Here is a 22,552-nt window from a genome sequence, read left to right on the forward strand (position 1 = left end):
AGCCCCGATTTGCGGACTGTGCGCAAAGGTTCAGGAGCAGAAGTCTCATTGTAAACAAATCACGGCAGACCCGACGATGTTTGCATGAACGCGCTTTTCAGCATCTCTTTATTGATCACTTTTAAAACATGGTTGCTGTACGCATACAGCCGGCTGTAGCTTCGCAGCTCACAGCCCGACACACACCACCAACAACAACAGCAGAGAGACCACAGACTTTAAGGTGGCGAGGCGTGATTGTGGGTGCCGCTCAGGTGCGTCCGCCTCCCCTGCAGCGGCGCTGCAGACCACGCCCCGCCGCACGCATTAACCAGGTAAAATACATATTTAGGCAGAATTTTGCAAATATCTATTTTCAGTTTTCAGCAGCATAGAGCTTTTTCCAATTATTTTTAAAAGTCAGGTCAAGGCTCCAAAAGCCCAAAGGAGATATAAGGGAGGCGGCTGACAACTGTTTTTGTTTGCTACATGGATCATTTTAGTTCAGCTGGGTGTCTTTGCTTTTGTTATATTTCTTTAAGAGTTCAAAATGTGTTAATTACACAAATAAAATGTAATTTTCTCTGTAGCACTTCATGGATTTCATAAGCAGCACACCTTAGTTGTTCACACAAAGGTAAAAAACAATATATACAGTGTTATCTTCATTTTAGATGTCAAAAAGTATTTGCGGCTCCCAGTGTTTTCTTTTTGCGTGGAAACCGGGTCCAAGTGGCTCTTTGGGTGTAAAGGTTGCAGACCCCTGCCCTAGGGCTTAAATCTGAGACTCTCCACCATTTCAGCTCAGAATGGAAGCTTCTCAGATGAGAGGTGAAACGTCTTCAAGCAACTTAGAGACGTCCAGACGCTTTTCTTTCCAAGCTCCTTAGACTACGATGAGCTGGATGACAGAGAACCTTCACAGACACCTCATCAGAGGGACTCTCAGAGCTACCAGCCCTTTCCTACAATCACAAAGCTCTTCACTGAAATCAATGATATCAAAGCTGGAATCAAATGAGTCCAAGTCTTCTGCTGATTCAGCATCACATTCATCTTTTGTCTTTGTTCTGCATCCCCACCATGGGCATCATTCCTTTCCAAGCCAGCCTTGAGTGTCCTTTATTCAACTTATGCTCTACTTTACTTTTAGATCTGATTTTAGCTGCTTTATCTCTCTTTGAACAATTTTGTGTGCCTCAATCTTTTTCTTCTCTCCCTCATAACAAGACAGCTTCTTCTGACTGATAACATGTTTGAGTGATCAGGGCTACTTATTGGGGAAAATAGTTCCTGTTTTCAAAATAATCCCCGTTTTTCCTAGAAAGAAATGTAAGTAGAAATAGATGATCTAAGTGAGAATATGAGCCTTCTAAAAAGGCTCTTCTGAGGCTGCTGCTAGTGGTCAAAAGCCTCCAACAAAGCTCTGTAAGTACATATCTGATCATACATTCAGTTTTAAATATTTTTAAATTCTAGTTAACACAAATCGGGTGCAAACAATAAAAATAAAAAAAACTAAACATAAGAAGTCTTGATTGCTGACGTCTGAAAAATCTATAAAACTACTAAATGATCATCAGCACTCACTTTGTTCAATGCTGAATACATTGCAGCAGAAATTCTCCGCATTTCTGAAATATTTTCGGGTGTAACTGTTACCAAAGCGCCATCTAGACCTGGCCTGTGGTTGTTACCTAAGTGATAATGATCAATTCTTCTAAAACGAATACAAAATAAAGAAATTTGACACATTTTGTTGATGTCAAAAGCACACTGAACAATTCAGTGTTCTTTTACTGCTGTTCTCTCTTCACTTCGTCTCCTCTGATTCCGTCCAGTGCTCAGTTTCCTGATATATTGCTAAATATAATAGTATCTCATTACACTTCAACGTAAGTGTTTTATTTTTGTAATTGTTTATCTGTTATTTTTCAGACTGAGTCACTGTGACCTGTCAGAGAGAAGCTGTGAAGCTCTGTCCTCAGCTCTCAGCTCTCAGTCCTCTAATCTGAGAGAGCTGGACCTGAGTAACAATAACCTGCAGGATTCAGGATTGAAGCTTCTGTCTGAAGGACTGAAGAGTCTACACTGTACACTGGAAACTCTCAGGTGAGATCAAGCATTGTTTGGTTTTTTTCATCAACTGACAGAATTAACAAACTAATAATAAAGTAATCGTCTGATAAGAGGAGACATGGGGTGTTTTGAAGTGCAGTATTTTCTTATATTGAAAGGTTCTAAAACATGAAGTAGTTCCTGGGAACTAGCTGTTTGGTGGTTGTTGAGATGGTTTTGTGAGCTTTGAGATTCTGACATTTCTGTAGATACCACACATGTCTATATCTAAATAACAGATCTGTTGGTACATCACATTAAACCAGAAGTTCCTTCTCACCCGTCATACCGCAGACATTGGGATTCAACAGCTTAAATGTTTATTGCTTAATTACTTTGTATAGTATGATAAAAGTGTCATAAAAGACACCTCACATCCTGGCCACTCCCTGTTTGAACTATTGCCCTCAGGCAGACGGTACAGAGCAGTCAGTGTAAGGACTAATAGACTCAAACACAGCTTTTATCCAACTGCAATAACAAATCTGAATACTACAAAAAAATGTCCATCACGCCACTCTTGTGTTAACCTATGCGCGGTCTGAAGCATGTATGTGGGAATGTATGTGAATGTTTACTGATACGTCTTATTAGCATTTTAAGTATTCTGTTTATTTTATTGAATGAATTTTATTGTTTTATTTATATTTTGATATTGTTGGGGATGATGCAATGATCAGGGACCTTTCTTAATTTCGTTGTACCTGTGACAATTACAATCAAGATTCTGATTCTGATTCTGATTCTGAATGGCCATAAGGAGGTTTTTAACAGTAAGAAAATTTGTAAAACTTAAGAAAATACAGTTAAAAGTCCAAAACTTCTGGTTGTTTGTGGTACGTAGCGGATTAAAGGAGTTAAGAGCTATAAATTTTAATTATGAATGGCTTCATCGAGTCTCATTCAGGCCTGTGAGACTCATTCAGACACTGAGCCGTGGCTCTGTGCTACATGCACACATTAATGCATCTCTGCCATTCAAATGTACTTTACTTTGTTTTATGAAGTATTCAATACTAAACTGTACTTTTGGTCTTTTTAAAGTCAGCCATTTTTATTTAGTGTTTTCATAAAAGCCTTATTTTTATCCACTTAATGGTATAAGGAAGAACACACAAGCGAGGTTTAAGGTCTTGACAAGTTTGACACTTTCGTACTCCACAATGGAAAATGGGTGAAGATAAAAATGGGTATCACTTTAGTCAGCTCATAATTTGATCAGTTCTACTCTCAGTGTCTCCTATATATCTCCTATATAAATTCTGCACTCAGCTTTGTGGTCTCCAATATCACTGAAATGCAGCCAGATGCTGCTCATTTTGCGTTTTCACTCTTCCCTGACACGCTTGCATTTAAATACAGCTCCCAGTTTCTCTGTGTACCGGGTCTCTACCACTGCACTTGCTGTCTATGGAACATTTCCGTCTTCTTTCAAATAATGGTATGATCCCAGTCTGTCTCTTAAAGTGTTTGGCCACATGGTGTGCTCATCATAATAACATCTCGGCCGTCCTCACATTGATTATCAGCAACCTTGAAAATTAATCAATAATTGACATGAAATTATCTTAACAGCTGGATTTGACCCACGGGCCATATGTTTGACACCCCTGGTTTACACACTTTAGTATTCAATGTAATAGTGAGTTAGCACCCAGCTAACTCACTAGCAAACCAGCTAACTAGTAAACCAGCTAACTGCAGCCACAAGCTGTGACTGCATCTTTCTAACAAGAGCATCAGACACTCAGACTGGTTTTCTTTGTGGATGATGTTGTATTCTCACACTGATCCTTCATAGTGATGTTGCCATCCACCCACTGCTCCTGGGTTCACATCTTCATCATCATCTCCATCAGCCCTCACAATACTCCACCTTCATCAGCTCCATGTTCAGGAGCCTGGATGGACAGTAATTCTTTCCATGGGTTATGGTGATGGGCAGCTTTGTTCAGAGCATTAAGGCCCAGCCAAGATTACTGAGGTCAAAGAGTCACTGATGAAACCTGTGTGCTTATAGAAACTGAAACCAGATGAACCAGAATAGAAGGACATTAAAATGAAGTGTCAGCTACACAAAGTTATTCAGTTGTTGGTGTGAGTTATTTAAATGGAGGATGGAGTCAGACTTTAAGCTGCTGGACTCAGTCACTATATCCTGTTCCCCTCATAGAACCTGGATACACAGACTCACCTGTGACTCAGTGACACACAGTGTGGCTACACACACATTAGAAAGTGGATCAGTCACACTTGTGCAATCATTTGTAGTGCTGGGCAACCATGAACACTTTGAATCACCATTAATGGCTTTGTTACAGCAACATTCAATCATGAGTTCAGTGTGCAGAAACAAATCAGGTGCTTTATCAGCAGTGTTCCCTTTAACACAGTAGCAGTTCAAATATTTCTGTTAATCTGAGCTGAAACATGAATCTAATCAAATCAAATATCAAATCAAAGTTCTTTGCCTCTGCTATGACGTTAACATTTGATCTAGTTTGGTCCAAACAAAGTTCCCCTCAGAGTTCAGAGCCACCATCATATCATTATAACAAGCACCTTTGATCAACAGCAAGTGAACATTTATAAATGTGTGTTTTCAGAACAGGAACCAGCAGAACTATTTTTCTGTTATCAGGTAGCAGCACAAACACTCATCAGCTCATTTACTGTGCAGGACTTTGAGTGTGTGAAGTGTGTGTTTGTACTGGATTTCCTTTGGAGAATCTCAGTCAGAAACAAGACAAAGAAAAACACTTTCAGTCGTCCAGGTTGAGTTGACAACATGAACTGCATTTATCGTCCTCTGGCTTGACATTTTCTTCCTCCTCTGCACCGAGCCAGCTGCTAAGACACAAGCTCATTGACATTTTCTGATGATAAAGAAACTCTCTTCTTCTGTACAATATGAGCAACAACAGAGAACAACCTTTCACAGCCACAGATGTTGCAGCTGTGGCCAAGTACATGTGCTGCATGTTTGGAGCAGCACTCTAATGGACAGACCTCTGTACTGATGGTGGGCTCTGCTCTGTATCCACCACACTGTTCTCAGCTGAGTCTTCCTCCTGTTCACAATCACACTCTGATGAAGCAGCCAATAGGTCCAACTTTTTCTCTGGTGGCTCGGATGTTGTTGCTTCCACAGGTTTCCCTCCAACAACCCTCTGTTCCTTCAGTAAGTTCAGTAAGATCTGGGTAAACACTTGAGCTCCTTGAGTCTGGCTCCAGTGCAGCAGCAGTTTTCACAAATACAATGTTGGCAATTAGTTTGCGTGTCTCCAGGTCTGTTCTGAATGTAGACTTGAATTTGACCACGTAGGCGGGGTCATCATCTGAGCTCCCCATCACCCGAGAGAGATGACAAAACACAGGCAGAGTCACAGAGCATGAAACACTTTTCTCCTCCCAGAAGTTCAGTCACAGACCTGCAACAGAAACAAAAATCAAAGATTCAAATGAGAATGTCGAGCACTCATTTACTTATATACACAAACATGTCCTCTACATATTCATGCTGTATTTACACACACATACAGAGGCTGTTTGTCTCTCACACACAGACAGTGAGAAATACATCATGTTAAATATACCTGCAGGGTTCCAGCTGTGCACTTTGTCCCTGTTAGCTGTGATTGCCATGGCAACCTTGGTGTTGTGCACGATGCAGGGACGTGTTCAAAGGCAGACGTCTGGCAGCAGCATCATATTTGAAGCACTATCTGTAGTGAGTGTGCTGACTTCATTTCAAAAACTGCTGTGCAACATGAATCACATGTTCTGCACGTTTCAGTCAAATGCCTCTGTTTTTATTACAGTCAGAGCATGTGAAAGCAGCTCCTACTCTTCATTAATATCATGTACTGTAACTCCCAGGTAACCATGGTTACCCAGCCACGTCCAGTAGTCTCCAGAGAGACCAACAGCTGGTGCACGTTGTAACGCCGTGGCTTTCGTAGTCTCTCCTTTTTCTACAGCTCATGTATTCTTCTTGTGATGGTGCGTCTTGAGGCTCATACATGCCGTCATTTGTTGATCCTAAGAACGTTCCTCAGACCAACTTCTTCAACAACACTAATCGGCCTGCAGTTTGTAGCTACTCACTTCACTATGGCGTTTGTTAGCTTGTCTTTCTGTGGTTTATCTAGACTCCTCCCACAAGCTGATCCAACATATTCTGCCCAAGCCTCCCGCCACTGTTTGTTTGGGTGGTTTGTTTGCTGCCATCAACAGCGTGTAATGCATTTAAGTGATACAGACATGAAGTACTCCAGTGATAAAAAAAACTCAAATTTGCTTCCAAATAACTTTAGTTGTATCAACACTGCCCTCTGGAACAGTTTAAAATGAACATGTCCATGTCAAAGATCTGTACCTGTCTCCATGTTTCTGTCCCCACCCCTTTCTTTCTGTCAGAATCAGAATACTTTATAGATCCCTAGGGGAAATTATTTTTCGTTACAGTGCTCCATTATAGACAAACATTAACTAAGACAGACAATACACTAACTAAGAATAGCACAATATACATATACAGGCATATATATACATAAAAGTCACTTATTAATAAATAGCTGAAAAAGAACATGTGCAAGAAGTGTGTAGCTGTTGCAGTAAACAGTGTGTTAAGTGGATGCGTTGTACAGGGAGATGGCCACAGGCAGGAATGATTTCCTGTGTCGTTCAGTGGTGCTTTTCGGCAATCTCAGTCTTTCACTGAACGTGCTCCTGTGACTGACCAGCATGTCATGGAGTGGGTGGGAGGTGTTATCCAACATTGTCTTTATCTTGGACAACATCCGCCTCTCCGACACCACCTTGAGGGAGTCCAGCTCCATCCCCACAACATTACTGGCCTTACGAATCAGTTTATCGAGTCTGTTGGCATCTGCGACCCTCAGTCTGCTCCCCCAGCATGCCACAGCATAGAGGATCGCACTGGCCACAACAGACTCGTAGAAAATCCTGAGCATTTTCTGGCAGATGTTGAAGGACCTCAGTCGCCTCAAAAAATAGAGACGACTCTGGCCCTTCCTGTGAAGTGCTGTGGTGTTTTTAGCCCAGTCCAGTTTATTGTCAATGTGTACTCCAAGGTATTTATAGTCCTCCACGATGTCAACACTGACCCCCTGGATTGAAACAGGGGTCAAGTGTTTCCTGGTCTTCCTGACGTCCACTATTAATTCCTTGGTCTTTGCCACGTTGAGCTGCAGATGATTCTGCTCACACCACGTGACAAAGGAGTCGACCACAGCCCGGTACTCTGTCTCATCATCCCTGCTGATGCATCCAACCACCGCTGAGTCATCAGAAAACTTCTGAAGATGGCAGGTCTCTGTGCAGTGGCTGAAGTCTGTGGTGTAGAGGGTGAAGAGGAAGGGGGAGAGGACAGTCCCCTGTGGTGCCCCTGTGTTGCTGATCACCTTGTCAGACACACCCTGTGGGAGACGTACATATTGTGGTCTTCCTGTCAGGTAATCAACAATCCAGGACACCAGAGAAGGATCCACCCGCATCACTGTTAACTTATCACCCAGGAGGGTCGGCCTGATGGTGTTCAATGCACTGGAAAAGTCAAAAAACATGACCCTCACAGTGCTCGCCGGCTGGTCCAGATGGGTGTAGACACGATCGAGCAGGTAGATGATGGCGTCCTCTGTTCCAAGATGAGGCTGATAAGCAAATTGAAGGGGATCCAGATGTGGTCTGACAATGGGTCGCAGCTGATCCAGGATGAGCCTTTCCATGGTCTTCATGATGTGGGATGTCAGTGCCATGGGCCTGTAATCCTGGGGGCCACTGGGACGTGGCGTCTTTGGTACAGGGACGAGGCATGATGTCTTCCACTGCACTGGTACCCTCTGCAGACTCAAACTCAGCATAAACAGTTTATGAAAGACTCCACACAACTGGGGGGCACAGGTCTTGAGGACGCGGGGACTCACTCCGTCTGGTCCAGCAGACTTGCCTGAGTGAAGTCTCCTCATTTGCATCTCAACCTGGTATTGAGTGAAGGTGATGGGTGGGGGAGGGGTGTCAGGAATCCCACAGGAGGCAACAGCGCCATGTGAAGAGAGAGGCTGGCACAGTGGTGTGGCTCTGGATTCCAGGCTGACCACAGGTGAGGTTGTGGGGGTGTGAGCAGACACTGTGATGTCGAATCTATTGAAAAACAGATTCAACTCGTTAGCTCTATTCTCACCTCCCTCAGCTCCCCTGCTGTTGGTTGGCCTGAATCCAGTGATGGTCTTCATGCCCCTCCACACCTCTCTCATGCTGTTCTGCTGGAGTTTCCACTCCAGCTTCCTCCTGTAATTGTCCTTAGCCTCTCTGATCTTGTCCTTTAGTAACACCTGGACCTTCCTCACCTCCTCTTTATTGCCCCCTCTGAAAGCCCTCTTCTTGTCGTTGAGGAGGGCTTTGATGTCCTTAGTCACCCACGGCTTGTTATTTGGGTAAGAATGAACAGTCTGAGCTGGAACAATGGAGTCGGTGCAGAAAGTTATGTAGTCTGTGATACACTCAGTAAGCCCATTGATGTCCTCAGCGTGAGGCTCACAGAGTGTCTCCCAGTTGGTCACCTCGAAACAGCCCTGTAGTTCCGCTAAGGCGTCCTCTGACCACCTCCTAACGCTCCTCGTGGTCACAGGTTCCCTCCTCACAATTGGCACATAGCGGGGGGTGAGGTGAATCAGGTTATGATCTGACCTACCAAGTGGGGGGAGGGAGGAGGAGCTGTATGCATCCTTGACATTAGCATACAGTAGGTCTAGAATTTTCTCTCCCCTGGTGGGACAGTCCACATATTGTCTGAATGTTGGTAGTGTATTTTCCAGTGATACATGGTTGAAGTCACCCAAGATCACAATAAAGGCACTCGGGTGCTGAGTCTGTAACCGGGCTATGGCAGAGTGGATAGTGTCACATGCAGCTGTGGGGTTAGCAGAGGGAGGAACATAAACAGCCACCAAGATGACGTGAGAGAATTCCCTGGGTAAATAATACGGCCTGAGTCCAACAGCACACAGTTCAATGTCCGGGCAACAAATCCTTTCTTTGATTGTTATGTTGGCAGGGTTACACCACCGGTTGTTAACTAAAACAACATGCCCACCTCCTTTCCGCTTACCGCTAGCGATGCTGTCCCTGTCCGCCCGAACAGTGTGGAAGCCTTCCACGGAAGCATTCTCGTCGGGAATGTCCTGGTGCATCCATGATTCAGTGAAACACATCAGGCTACACTCTCGGTATTCCCTCTGACTCCGTACCACTGCTGAGAGCTCATCAATTTTACTCGATAACGATCGCACATTTCCTATTACGATAGACGGCAGACACGGTTTATACCTCCTCCTTGCTTCGAGCCTCCGCTGTATGCACACTGTCCTGGGTCATGTGAGCGCTGCAGTAGTATTAGGCCCACCCTCAATGCTCTCATTGGTTGAGACGCATAATGACGCCCATTTCAAGCCAGCACTGATCAACATCCCATCCCTCCTGTGACCCGTGGCTTTTTATATTCAGAGCCAGTGAGCACTTTCACAATAATCATGATTTTAAAAACTGTGATTCAAAACTGTGATTAATCAATTAATGAGTTAACGTGATAATAACAGTTTAACTTGCCCTAATAATTAGACTTTGATGACAAACTGATGTGATCTCAGTGTTTCCTTTGTTGGACTGTGGGCGAGTGTCAGAAATGAATGTACTGAGTAACATGTAGTGTTTAACCCTTTAAAGCCGGTAGTGGACATGCTCCATTTTGCGTAACTATTTTTAAATCCGGGAGCACTGCAACCACTTAAGCTAGCGCAATAATTCTTTTTCCATATGAAACCGGAGGAGTTGTACTTACATCTTATTCCATTAGCTTGCCCTAGGTCACAGTTTCCTTCCACATATGGCTTTGCAAAAATTGCATAAAAAGCACTTGCAGCAACAAAAACATAATATTCCAGAAACATGCTTTTCCGATCCGATCAGCTGTTCATAACACTTCCTATGTCCATCAGCGCAAACTATCTCATGTCCGCCATGACCTGCCCTAAACCGGAAGTGATGTCATTTTGCAGAAATGTAGTTTTTTACCATCAGGGCCTTATGAGCCTATACTGGTGTTTTTACAAGTTATGTTTGACTTTATGACTTTCTGTGTCGTTTCTGGGATGCTTAGGATTCATATTGCACTGCTGGAAATAGTTTATTTTGATGCACATGCTGTTTTTTTGCAAATTTGCATTAGAATATTTATTTTCGTTTTTCCTGCAGCATATAAAAATTGGTGTATTTCAAAAATAAAACTATGAAGACACTTAAAATTAATTTCCTGTGGTGGGAAACTATTTTGTGCAACTTTTTTGTATTTACAGTTTTGAGGGATAAACCTCTTAAATTTCTCTAAGTAGAAATATATGTTAAAAAAAACAAAAACGATTTTCAATTTTTTTGTAGTTTATTGCACTTTTTTGCAATTTATGTAATTACTATGCACTTAATGCATACATATTATTAAAAATTTGGCTACAATGGTTGTATTGATGTATATCAACTTGAAATGCTCCCAAAAATGGCACTACAGCATGTAAAAATATAATATAAGCTCTGGCGGACTTCAGTTCCAGTTTTAGAGCTCTAAAGTGCAGCTATCATGTTAGGAATATGTTAGGAATAGAGTGTAAGGTCAAGTCTTTATTTTACCACTCGCTGCATTCTTGATGTTCATGAATTCAGCAGGTTCATGATTGTCAGCAGCATTAATCTCATATTTCCATCTAAAGTGTTGAATTTGACTGTTTGATGTTCTTTATGATCTCTGGCACCAGTTCATCTGTAGGCTGAACTCAGTCCATCCATTTAGTGAAATGATGTTTAAAGGTCTCCTTGTTCTGTGAGCGTGCAGAGATCCTGAAGCAGAAAGCCTGGGTTAACAGAGAAATGATCATCACTGTGATGATACTCATCATCTCTGACTGGGATTTGTGGTTTTGTCAAAGCAGCGAACACAAAGAAAGCCTGGCTATGTTGGACTGGGTGTGGAAGCAGCTCCCAGTTTGAGTTCAGGAGACAGACACCCTCTCTACTTTGAAGATCAGCTTCAAACTTCCCTTTTTGATAAAGCTTATAGTTCGAGCAGGATCAGGTGACCCTGAACCATCCCTTAGTTATGCTGCTATAGGCTCAGGCTGTTGGTGGACTTCCCATGATGCTCTGCTTTTTTCTCCACTCCCCTCTTTTCACTCCTGATGCTTTTATATGTCACTACTGCATGTCCTTAACTTTTGTCTTCTCTCTCCTTTGTTTGTGTTTTGTTCTTTTCTCTCTGAGCTCATCTCTTCTCTTTCCCCTCACCCTGCAACCTGTCATGGTAGATGCTGCTCCTGGAGCCTGTTTTCACTGGGAGGATCTTTGTGTCAAAGGGAGTTCTTCCTTCCCACCATCACCAAGTGGTGCTCACAGTGGATTGTCTAATGGTTGGGGCTTTCTCTCTAATATTGGAGGCTGTTACCTTACACTGTTAAACAGCTTGAGATGACTGTTGGTGTCTGTTGGGTATTGTCACTTCTAAATAAAGTTACATTGAATGGATGTAAATGGATAGATGTTATTGTGACAAAGAGAAAATGATTGTTGACAGATGGATTGTTGTTTTGTGTGTCTGTAGCCTGTCAGGCTGTCTGATCACAGACGAAGGCTGTACTTCTCTGGCCTCAGCTCTGAGCTCCAACCCCTCCCATCTGAGAGAGCTGGACCTGAGCTACAATCATCCAGGAGACTCAGGAATGAAGCTGCTGTCGGCTGGACTGAGGGATCCAGGCTGGAGACTGGACACTCTCAGGTATGGGGAGAATGTCTGATAGAGGAGGAAGAGCTGGAAACATTTCCTGTGTCATTCACTCACTTCCTGTTTGTTTCCTGCAGATGACATGAACAATCACACATGCAGGAATATTTTCAGGGACAGACACACTAGTCTAACTGGATAGTACATGGATATTTATGTAGGGGTCTCCAAGGAGTCTGTTTGCAGGAACATTTAGGTCACAGGTGTACCTGAGATAGATGCCAGTGTACCTAATAAAGTGTCAGTTAACATTTGGAAATGGAAGCTTAAATGATGACAAACTCTACATTCACAGCTGAATTCACAATAAATTTGATCTCGTGCATGGGATCAAAGAGCTCTGCTTGGTGCCTTTTGCTGTTGTAGTAGAATTTTCTGGTTCCAGTAGTAGCTCTGTGCTAGACAGACCATCACCTGCTTTTTCCACTGGTTACCAGTACGTTGTAGAACCCACTTCCAGATCTTGTTGTTTGTCTTTAAATCTCTGAATGGATTAGCTCCATCTTATCTCTCTTTAACAAAAATAATCCATGCAGAGCCCTCAGGTCTGCAGATAAGTAGCTTCTGACCAGAACTAGCTGTAAAAACAGAGATGAGCTTTATCGATCGCTGCAGCCAAACTCTGGAACAGTCTCCCTTCACATCAGTGTTGCGAAATCAGTTTTGCCCCGGTTCTTTTATTCGTCGAGGGATCCAGAGACGGCACCGGAACTCAGTAGTCATTTTTACAAAATCTTTATTCATCTTCATTTAAGCATGCACTTCTAGAAGGGAAGACGAGGCCAGTGTCCCTCTGAAACAATCTTCACCCCTTTGTTAGTCACAGCCAGCTTTATAGAGGCGACCCCATCATAAATCCCCCATGGTGTGCTGGAAACTCTGTATGTCTGTGTGTGTATGCACGAGCCTGTGAATGCCTATGTGTGCGCGTACCCATGTGTCTATGTGTGTGAGTGAATGTATGCACGTAGGTGTGGGTGCGTAACAGTTAAAGCACTATGTGTGTGTCTCTCCGTACGTGACTTCCTGGGGGTCATAAAAGTAACCTCACCCAAGCTACACCAAATTCCTTTAGTCCACATACAAAACAGAGTTAACATATTACAAATATTGAGACCACCACTCTGCATCCACTGGGCCATTGGCTTTTGTTGTCTTACATTTACAGATCAGGTGGAGAGTCTCCAGCAAACCTACTTTTAAGTTATGGCAATTATGAACTTTTATTAAAGGTACAAGCATCAGCATCAGCAACCCCCAACTGTAGCTTCCTGTCTCCTTTTATGACACCAGACCCCCAGTGTCCATAAATTCCTTTCCCTCTAAACAATTACACACTCTCAAGCCTACAGCTAAGCCAAACTGAAACACAGACCAATCCTTCGTCATTACTGTGATCTAAACAAATTTAACACATTACATTCTAATAATTATTTTCTTGTACTCACATATGAACACACAACTTAAGGTCATGAGAGAGGTCGTACCGATAAATAAATGTAGATTTCTTTGAATAAAACAGTGGAGCCGAGCTTTGAGCTCAGTGTGTAACAGTGTGTGTGTGAGAGCCATGTAATGTCCATGTGTGCATGCTGACTGCTCTGACCCCTCCTCCTTTCAGGGTGGAGCCTGCTGGAGTCCGATGGTTGAGACCAGGTCTGAGGAAGTGTAAGTGTGTTTTTAATGGGATTCATGAAAACAAAGCAGCACACATTCAACCATCTTCATCATGTCAGGAGTCATCATCAAAGTGTCAATCAATGAACAGATGATGGATCAATAACTGCAGCTGGATTGTGTTTGTTCTCTCCATCAGATTCCTGTCAACTCACAATCGACACAAACACAGTGAACACAAAGCTTCAACTGTCTGACAACAACAGGAAGGTGACACGTGTGAAGGAGGTTCAGTCATATCCTGATCATCCAGACAGATTTGATGGTTGGCCTCAGCTGCTGTGTAGAAATGGTCTGATTGGTCGCTGTTACTGGGAGGTTGAGTGGAGAGGAAGAGTTGATATATCAGTGAGTTACAGAAGAATCAGAAGGAAAGGAGACAGTAATGACTGTGGGTTTGGATGGAATGATCAGTCCTGGAGTCTGTACTGTTATAGTGGTGCTCCTCGTTATGTCAGGCACAATAAGAGACAAACATCCTCCTCCTCCTCCTCCTCCTCCTCCTCCTCCTCCTCCTCTGTCTCTAACAGAGCAGCAGTGTATGTGGACTGTCCTGCTGGCACTCTGTCCTTCTACAGAGTCTCCTCTGACACTCTGATCCACCTCCACACCTTCAACACCACATTCACTCAAACTCTTTATCCTGGGTTTAATATCTATCGTGGTTCGTCAGTGCTCCTGTGCTGAGTGGAGTGTACAGAGTGTCTCCTGTTAGAGAAACACTCTGACTGTTGAACAGATAGTTCAGTCTGTACATGTCTGTCTCTTTCACTCACAAACACGTTTTCACATTCATGGATTCAATCAGTTGATGTTTGAAACTCTTCTAAATGATTCCTTGTAAACTTCTTCCTCTTCATCACAAACAAACAGGAAGTGATGTCACATGTGTTCCTGTCCACACAGCAGAATGAGTCTATTGCTGACAGTGATGTACAAACAGAGTGAGCATTTCTGAGGCCCAAAATAAACTGAGCAGTTCACTGAATGAACAATGGACTGTGAGCTCAGTTCCTTCATCATTAGTATGGATTATATATGTATATGTATTATATTAGTATCATATATATCAGGTGCTGCTGCTGCTGGTTTCAGTCATTGTGCAAATGTGCTGTTTGTAAGGTTGCAGATTTGGTGACTTCTTCGGTCTCAGCTGACTGCAGCTTTACAACAAAGGTTTGTATAGTTTTATGATTTAAATGAATTAAAAACTTCAGACTTTACCTCTGATTGTTATTTGAAGAGGCTCTTGTTGAGCTGTTGCCTTAAATGTTTCACTCTCTACTCTGAAGAAGTATGTGTCTGTGTAGTTTGTGGTTAAATTAGAAAACAGAGTGGTGCAGTCTCTCTGACTCAGGTTCCCAGTAATACTCATTGGATAGATGCTAACTGTTCCACTACAAACAAGATCACATTGTTTGGATATATGTCAAAGTATACATAATTTTTAATCCACACTCCAAAGATTTTTCTTCTGCTGTTAAATTTCCATTCGTCTTTGGGTCTGAAGCGACATGGGATTTGCAAACAAGATCCACTCAGTGCTTCCATCTTCTTTGGTGCAGTGATGAAGAGGTCTGCAGAGTCAGCATAACCATTTAAAGTACCTGTAAAGACAGTGTCATGATTAACAAACTGCTGTCCTTTCCAATTTCCTGGTATACCGATTACACTTCTAAATGCAAAACATGTAGCAGTGAGCGCATAAACTGTGGGAGCTGTTAGCGCTAGCAGTCCCAATTCAGGTACCAACAAAAAGTGTTAGAAGCCTAAACTTGATGAAATGACTGGCTTCAGGACCGAAATTTGTAAGTTAACATCGGACAAAACTTACAAATTCTCTCAAAAATGATTGCTCTGGACTGTAGACCACTATCAGTGGTAGAAGACAGGGGGTTAGACAATGTGCTACAGTCAGCATCAGCTGATCCAACTTTCCAACTGCCATGCCGAAAGACAATTTTGCATAAAATTCAACAGCTTTACGACTGTTAGCCTTGCTGCTAGAGGATGGAGTGATGCATTAGCATAACGAAATTTCTGCGGTACTTTGTGTGAGACATACAATAAGACAATTTCTTAACTTATTGTTACTGTTTCTTAGAAAAACTTTATACTTCACAGTTATTGTGTAGATTAATTGGCCAGGGATATTATTTTTATTTCTCAGTTTTCAACTGAAATGCAGTTTAAATGTTTGGGGGGTTTTTTCAAAAATTAAAAGAGTTTGAGTTTACAATATTTAGGACCATGTCTATTATTTGATTCTGTTACCCACTAAATCCTTTTAAATTTAAAAAAGTAATAAAAACATTTGCGCTTTGGGGCAAATTTTCTTGAGCAATTAATTATTTAATCAAGTGTTATTCAAAATTAATTCATTATAATCCCTCTAATTAATTAGATTAGGTTTTTAAGTTCCACCCCTAGTAATGAGTTAATTGGCAAATGAATCCAAATTTTTTTTTTTTTTTAATAACTGAACAATCAGCTCACCTGAAACAAAGAAAAAAATCAGTAAAATGCTGACTGTCACCATGTTCACACACAGGAACTCGTTCCTGAAATCACAACAAACAAACAAACAAATTAATCAACAAAAACTTAATGATTACGAGTTAGTGATTATTATTTACATTTGTAGAGCTGTGTGCTTTGACCATAGCTGAAATAATAAAAACTGAGTTTGAGTCTAAGATTAAAGCAAAATTTGATAAAATTACATGACGTGTCAGTCAGTTCACTGAAAGAAAAATAACTTAAAGTTTAGTTTATAAAGTTAATGAATAAAAGCTGTAAAATTTTCCTTACATATTAAGTACATGTGTTTTACTGTAAGATTAGGCTGTTTCTAAATAAGTATAAAGACAACATGTTCTTTAAGAAAGACAGTCAAATATAGTCAGTCAAAAATAATAAATATTTTTTTAATTTAGAAAGTTAAGAAATAAAAGCAGTAAAATATTTCCTTACCCCACATTACATCTGATGATTGCCTTATGAGTGAAACAAAGCAGCCTTCAGCAGAACTACTATAAACTGTAAAATACAAATTGTCATCTGAGGAAGGACATGTAGAGACACCCACTGACTGTAGCGCTGCATAATGAAGTCAGTTTTGTGCTACCAGCTTATTTCCTGTGAAAAAGTCAGATGTTACTGATAAAGACATTTTTAACTTTTGGTCTGTCGAAGCCTCTGATCTTAACCTTACAGAATTAATTTAATCATTCTCAGTCTGACTGTAAAACCTGTGCTAACACAAATCATGTTGATGGACTATGAAAGACAAAAGACTCTCTTTTTTTTTTTTTTTTTATTTAGAGACTCTCTCTAAATATATACAGTGAAGAACATAAGCATAAGCATTTGAGCACCGTGCGATTTTGCAAGTTCTCCCACCTTAGGAGTCTGAAATTCACTTGTAGGTGCATTCCCTATGTGAGAGACAGTATTTAAAAAACAGTTCAGGAAATCACATTGTATCAAATCAAAATTAAATCAAAATTTATTTATATAGCACATATTAAAACAACAATGTTGACCATAGTGCTTCACAGTCAGTAAAAGCATGAGACAATTAAAACAAACAATAAAACAGGACAACAAACAATATGTAACAACACAACACGCTAGAACAGCCAACTAGTTAGAATCAAAAGCCAAAGTAAAAAGATAGGTTTTAAGATGTGATTTAAAAGACTGGATAGACTCAGCAGTACGAATATGAACAGGGAGGTTATTCCAGAATCTAGGTGCCACGGTTGCAAAGGCCCAGTCGTGCTAGGAGCCTGTGATTGGACGATCTAAGTGCTCTGTTGGGATTGTATAAGTGGAGTAGTTCAGAAAGATAGCTGGGTGCTAAATTATTCAGAATTCTAAAAGTGAACAAAAGAATTTTAAAATCTATGCGATATTTAACAGAGAGCCAATGTAATTTGGCTAAAATTGGAGTTATGCGTTCATAGATTCTTGTACCTGTTAAAAGACGCGCAGCTGCATTTTGAATTAACTGAAGCCGGTAAAGAGAAGAGTGTTGGAGGCCCGAGTAGAGGGAGTTACAGTAGTCCAATCTGTATGTGATAAATGCGTGAACAAGCTTTTCAAGGTCCTTTAAAGGAAGGAACGGCTTTGCTTTGGAAATCTGACGCAACTGGCAAAAGCTGTTTTTTACCACAGTGGAGAGCTGTTTCTCAAGTTTAAAAGAGAGCCATCCAGAAACACTCCGAGGTTTCTTACAGTGAGCGAGAGATGGCTAGCGAGAGGGCCAAGGGCATCAGCTAACTGGTCTAGCGGAGTGGGACTACCAAAGACTACGATTTCGGTCTTATATTCTCGTTCAGTGTAAGAAAATTATGTGATAACCAAATTTTAACTTCATGCAAACAGTTGAACAGAGGTTGCAAAGAAACAGTCACATCGAATTTCAAAGGTGAATAAATCTGGATGTCATCAGCATAACAGTGAAAGGAGATGTTATATTTTTTAAAAATTAATCCCAACGGCAACATGTACAAAGAGAAAAGAGCAGGACCGAGCATGGACCCTTGAGGCACACCACAATAAATAGGGGCAGAACGACCACTCTGAGAGGTAGGATTTAAACCAAGTTAAAACCGTACCTTTGAGACCAACAACATGTTCCAGTCTTGATAGAAGAAAGTTGTGGTTAACTACGTCAAAAGCAGCAGTCAAGTCAAGTAAAACTAAAACCATGGAATAGTATGGGCAGAAATCTGTGCCATCAGAAGCTGAATTTGAATAAGTTAAAGTTGAATTTGAATTGCTCAGATTGAATCTGAATTGTAACTTGAATAAATGCTTTTGAAAACTGAATTTGAATTAGTCTAATTTGAAATTGAATTTATGGTTTGAAAATGATCATCACTAAATTGAAATTGAATTTTATATATTGAAAATGAATTGATTTGCTTTGAAACTGCATTTTATCCTTTAAAAATTCAGCTCTCCAATAATTTCAGTTTCACTCTCACCATTAAGTTTCAGTTCTACAATTCAATTTCAGTTCCAAAATTCAGTTTTTTGGAACTTACATCCGGTTCCGGTTCAAGAGTGAACGAGCGCAGATTAACAGAACTACGTTTTACTAGCGGACTGAAAGTGTTACTGACGGGAATCTACAGCATCTTGAGCTGAATTAAGACTTCAGAAGTCATTCGTCATGTCGAATGACCAGCGGATAAACTCTCAGGTTGGTAATAAATGTATTACATGTATAAGAACAAGCGTCATGTTAACAAATGATAGCCGTACAGTAACGTTTATGCTTATTGTAGCTGTTAACTAAAAATGCTAATTTAGCCTAGTTTGCCCTGGATTCAGCTTTGACAAACAAATATGATCGACTGTTTCTAGTAGAATTCCAAAGTTGTCATCTTGTACCCTCTCAGAGCCCTGTATGCTTGCAGAGACCCCTACAGTAGGGAAACATGCAAAACGGTGTCCAAACCTTTGTATTTTAGCTTTATTTATGTCTTACACAGCATCCCAACTCTTTAGCTAAAAAAGAAAAAAGAAAAAGATTATTGGAGATTAATCACATATTTTAGAAAGCTGAGTTCACTTTCATTTCAACACACTGATCCGGTTCCCTGTGATGACCTACAAGGGAACATTTTCTGTAACATTTGTTCAACCACACACTCATTTTCTTCTGTACTTTTCTTCTGTTCTCAGTCTTGCACACTTACTTGCACACTCAGTACATAAAATGAGAGTTCATACTCTCTGGGCTATCACGTCTCTGTGTTACACCTGTTGACATGTTGATCTGTGAATAACACTAAACACTTAATCCTGCTTCTGTCTGCTGTCCCGCACTGAGTCTAAAGAAGGTCAGGGTCCCCGTTTGGAGAAGTCAGTTTCCTCATTATGACCACCTTCATTTTCTGCTCTTATGGCTGATTCTTGAAGAGCTGCACTCCGTGATCAAAAATCAAAAAGACCAAACAGTTCAAACACACTGTACAATCTAATATTGTGTTTAATTACTGCAGTTCCCTCTTATTTGGTCTCCCTAAAAGATCCCTTCATAAACTCCAACTTCTTCAAAATTCTGCAGCATAACTCGTACTCCGTAAAGAGCTCATATTACCCTAGTTCAGGGGTCGGCAACCTGCGGCACCGGAGCCGCGTGCGGCTCTTTAGTCCTTAAAGTGCAGCTCCGCGTGGTTTGGGCAAATAAATTAGAAGTATTTAGCGGAAGTGTATTTTATTTATGTTAGTTCTTTTTAACTCGTAGTTCTAAATTGGAAGATTATTGTGATATTGAAATATAAAAATAAAATTATATTCTATTATTTTTTCATCGCTCAAAATAAGAGTCACACTCACAGAAGCCGGTATACCCGCCGATACGCCGTGCATTTATCGAGACTTTCAACCCCAGGTAGGCCAATTATGGATCTTCGGATCCACATTATGTCAGCAGCTGTTCTCCACCGTGAACTAAGACAAACACCGTTCACGCCTGACAGATGACAGCTTACAGTCCTGCGTAAACTGACTTCGTATAGCCCCGATTTGTGGACTCTGTGCGCAGAGGTTCAAGAGCAGAAGTCCCATTGTAAACAAATCACGGCAGACCCGACGATGTTTCCATGAACACGCTTTTGAGCATCTCTTTATTGACCACTTTTCACACAAGGTTGCAGTACGCATACAGCCGGCTGTAGCTTTTCAGCTCACAGCCCGACATACACCACCAACAACACAACAGCACAGATAGCGCAGACGTAAAGGCAGCGAGGCGTGATTGCGGGTGTCGCTCAGGTGCGTCCGCCTCCCCTGCAGCGGCGCTGCAGACCACGCCCCGCCGCACGCATTAACCAGGTAAAATACATATTTAGGCAGAATTTTGCAAATATCTATTTTTCATCTTTCAGCAGCATAGTGCTTTTTTCCAATTATTTTTTAAGAGTCAGGTCAAGGCTCCAAAAGCCCAAAGGCAATATAAGGGTGGCGGCTGACACTTGTTTGCTACATGGATCATTTTAGTTCAGCTGGGTGTCTTTGCTTTTGTTATATTTCTTTAAGAGTTCAAAATGTGTTGATTACATAAACAAAATGTAATTTTCTCTGTAGCACTTCATGGATTTCATAAGCAGCACACCTTAGTTGTTCACACAAAGGTAAAAAACAATATATACAGTGTTATCTTCATTTTAGATGTCAAAAAGTATTTGCGGCTCCCAGTGTTTCCTTTTGCGTGGAAACCGGGTCCAAGTGGCTCTTTGGGTGTAAAAGGTTGCAGACCCCTGCCCTAGGGCTTAAATCTGAGACTCTCCACCATTTCAGCTCAGAATGGAAGCTTCTCAGATGAGAGGTGAAACGTCTTCAAGCAACTTAGAGACGTCCAGACGCTTTTCTTTCCAAGCTCCTTAGACTACGATGAGCTGGATGACAGAGAACCTTCACAGACACCTCATCAGAGGGACTCTCAGAGCTACCAGCCCTTTCCTACAATCACAAAGCTCTTCACTGAAATCAATGATATCAAAGCTGGAATCAAATGAGTCCAAGTCTTCTGCTGATTCAGCATCACATTCATCTTTTGTCTTTGTTCTGCATCCCCACCATGGGCATCATTCCTTTCCAAGCCAGCCTTGAGTGTCCTTTATTCAACTTATGCTCTACTTTACTTTTAGATCTGATTTTAGCTGCTTTATCTCTCTTTGAACAATTTTGTGTGCCTCAATCTTTTCTTCTCTCCCTCATAACAAGACAGCTTCTTCTGACTGATAACATGTTTGAGTGATCAGGGCTACTTATTGGGGAAAATAGTTCCTGTTTTCAAAATAATCCCGTTTTCCTAGAAAGAAATGTAAGTAGAAATAGATGATCTAAGTGAGAATATGAGCCTTCTAAAAGGCTCTTCTGAGGCTGCTGCTAGTGGTCAAAAGCCTCCAACAAAGCTCTGTAAGTACATATCTGATCATACATTCAGTTTTAAATATTTTTAAATTCTAGTTAACACAAATCGGTGCAAACAATAAAAAAAAAAAAACTAAACATAAGAAGTCTTGATTGCTGACGTCTGAAAAATCTATAAAACTACTAAATGATCATCAGCACTCACTTTGTTCAATGCTGAATACATTGCAGCAGAAATTCTCCGCATTTCTGAAATATTTTCGGGTGTAACTGTTACCAAAGCGCCATCTAGACCTGGCCTGTGGTTGTTACCTAAGTGATAATGATCAATTCTTCTAAAACGAATACAAAATAAAGAAATTTGACACATTTTGTTGATGTCAAAAGCACACTGAACAATTCAGTGTTCTTTTACTGCTGTTCTCTCTTCACTTCGTCTCCTCTGATTCTGTCCAGTGCTCAGTTTCCTGATATATTGCTAAATATAATAGTATCTCATTACACTTCAACGTAAGTGTTTTATTTTTGTAATTGTTTATCTGTTATTTTTCAGACTGAGTCACTGTGACCTGTCAGAGAGAAGCTGTGAAGCTCTGTCCTCAGCTCTCAGTCCTCTAATCTGAGAGAGCTGGACCTGAGTAACAATAACCTGCAGGATTCAGGATTGAAGCTTCTGTCTGAAGGACTGAAGAGTCTACACTGTACACTGGAAACTCTCAGGTGAGATCAAGCATTGTTTGGTTTTTTTCATCAACTGACAGAATTAACAAACTAATAATAAAGTAATCGTCTGATAAGAGGAGACATGGGGTGTTTTGAAGTGCAGTATTTTCTTATATTGAAAGGTTCTAAAACATGAAGTAGTTCCTGGGAACTGCTTCCTGTTTTGTTATTGTCTCAGTAGAAACTTGATGGTGAAAATAGTGATGAGTTTGCAGAGGTGAATCCACAGCACACAACACAACAATGCTGTTGTGTGCTGAAAGCAGACTTCCCGCTGGTTCTGAGACTGCAGGTTTCATCACTGTCCAACCAAAA

General features: G+C 41.1%; 1 pseudogene; it reads left to right on the forward strand.

Moving 5' to 3' along the window:
• LOC116321799 overlaps window positions 1-14,459 on the forward strand; it is a 56,826-nt pseudogene extending 42,367 nt beyond the window's left edge.
• The last annotated feature ends 8,093 nt before the right edge of the window (window positions 14,460-22,552 follow it).

This window comes from Oreochromis aureus, linkage group 3 (assembly GCF_013358895.1).
Source record: "Oreochromis aureus strain Israel breed Guangdong linkage group 3, ZZ_aureus, whole genome shotgun sequence".
Classification (NCBI taxonomy): domain Eukaryota; kingdom Metazoa; phylum Chordata; class Actinopteri; order Cichliformes; family Cichlidae; genus Oreochromis; species Oreochromis aureus.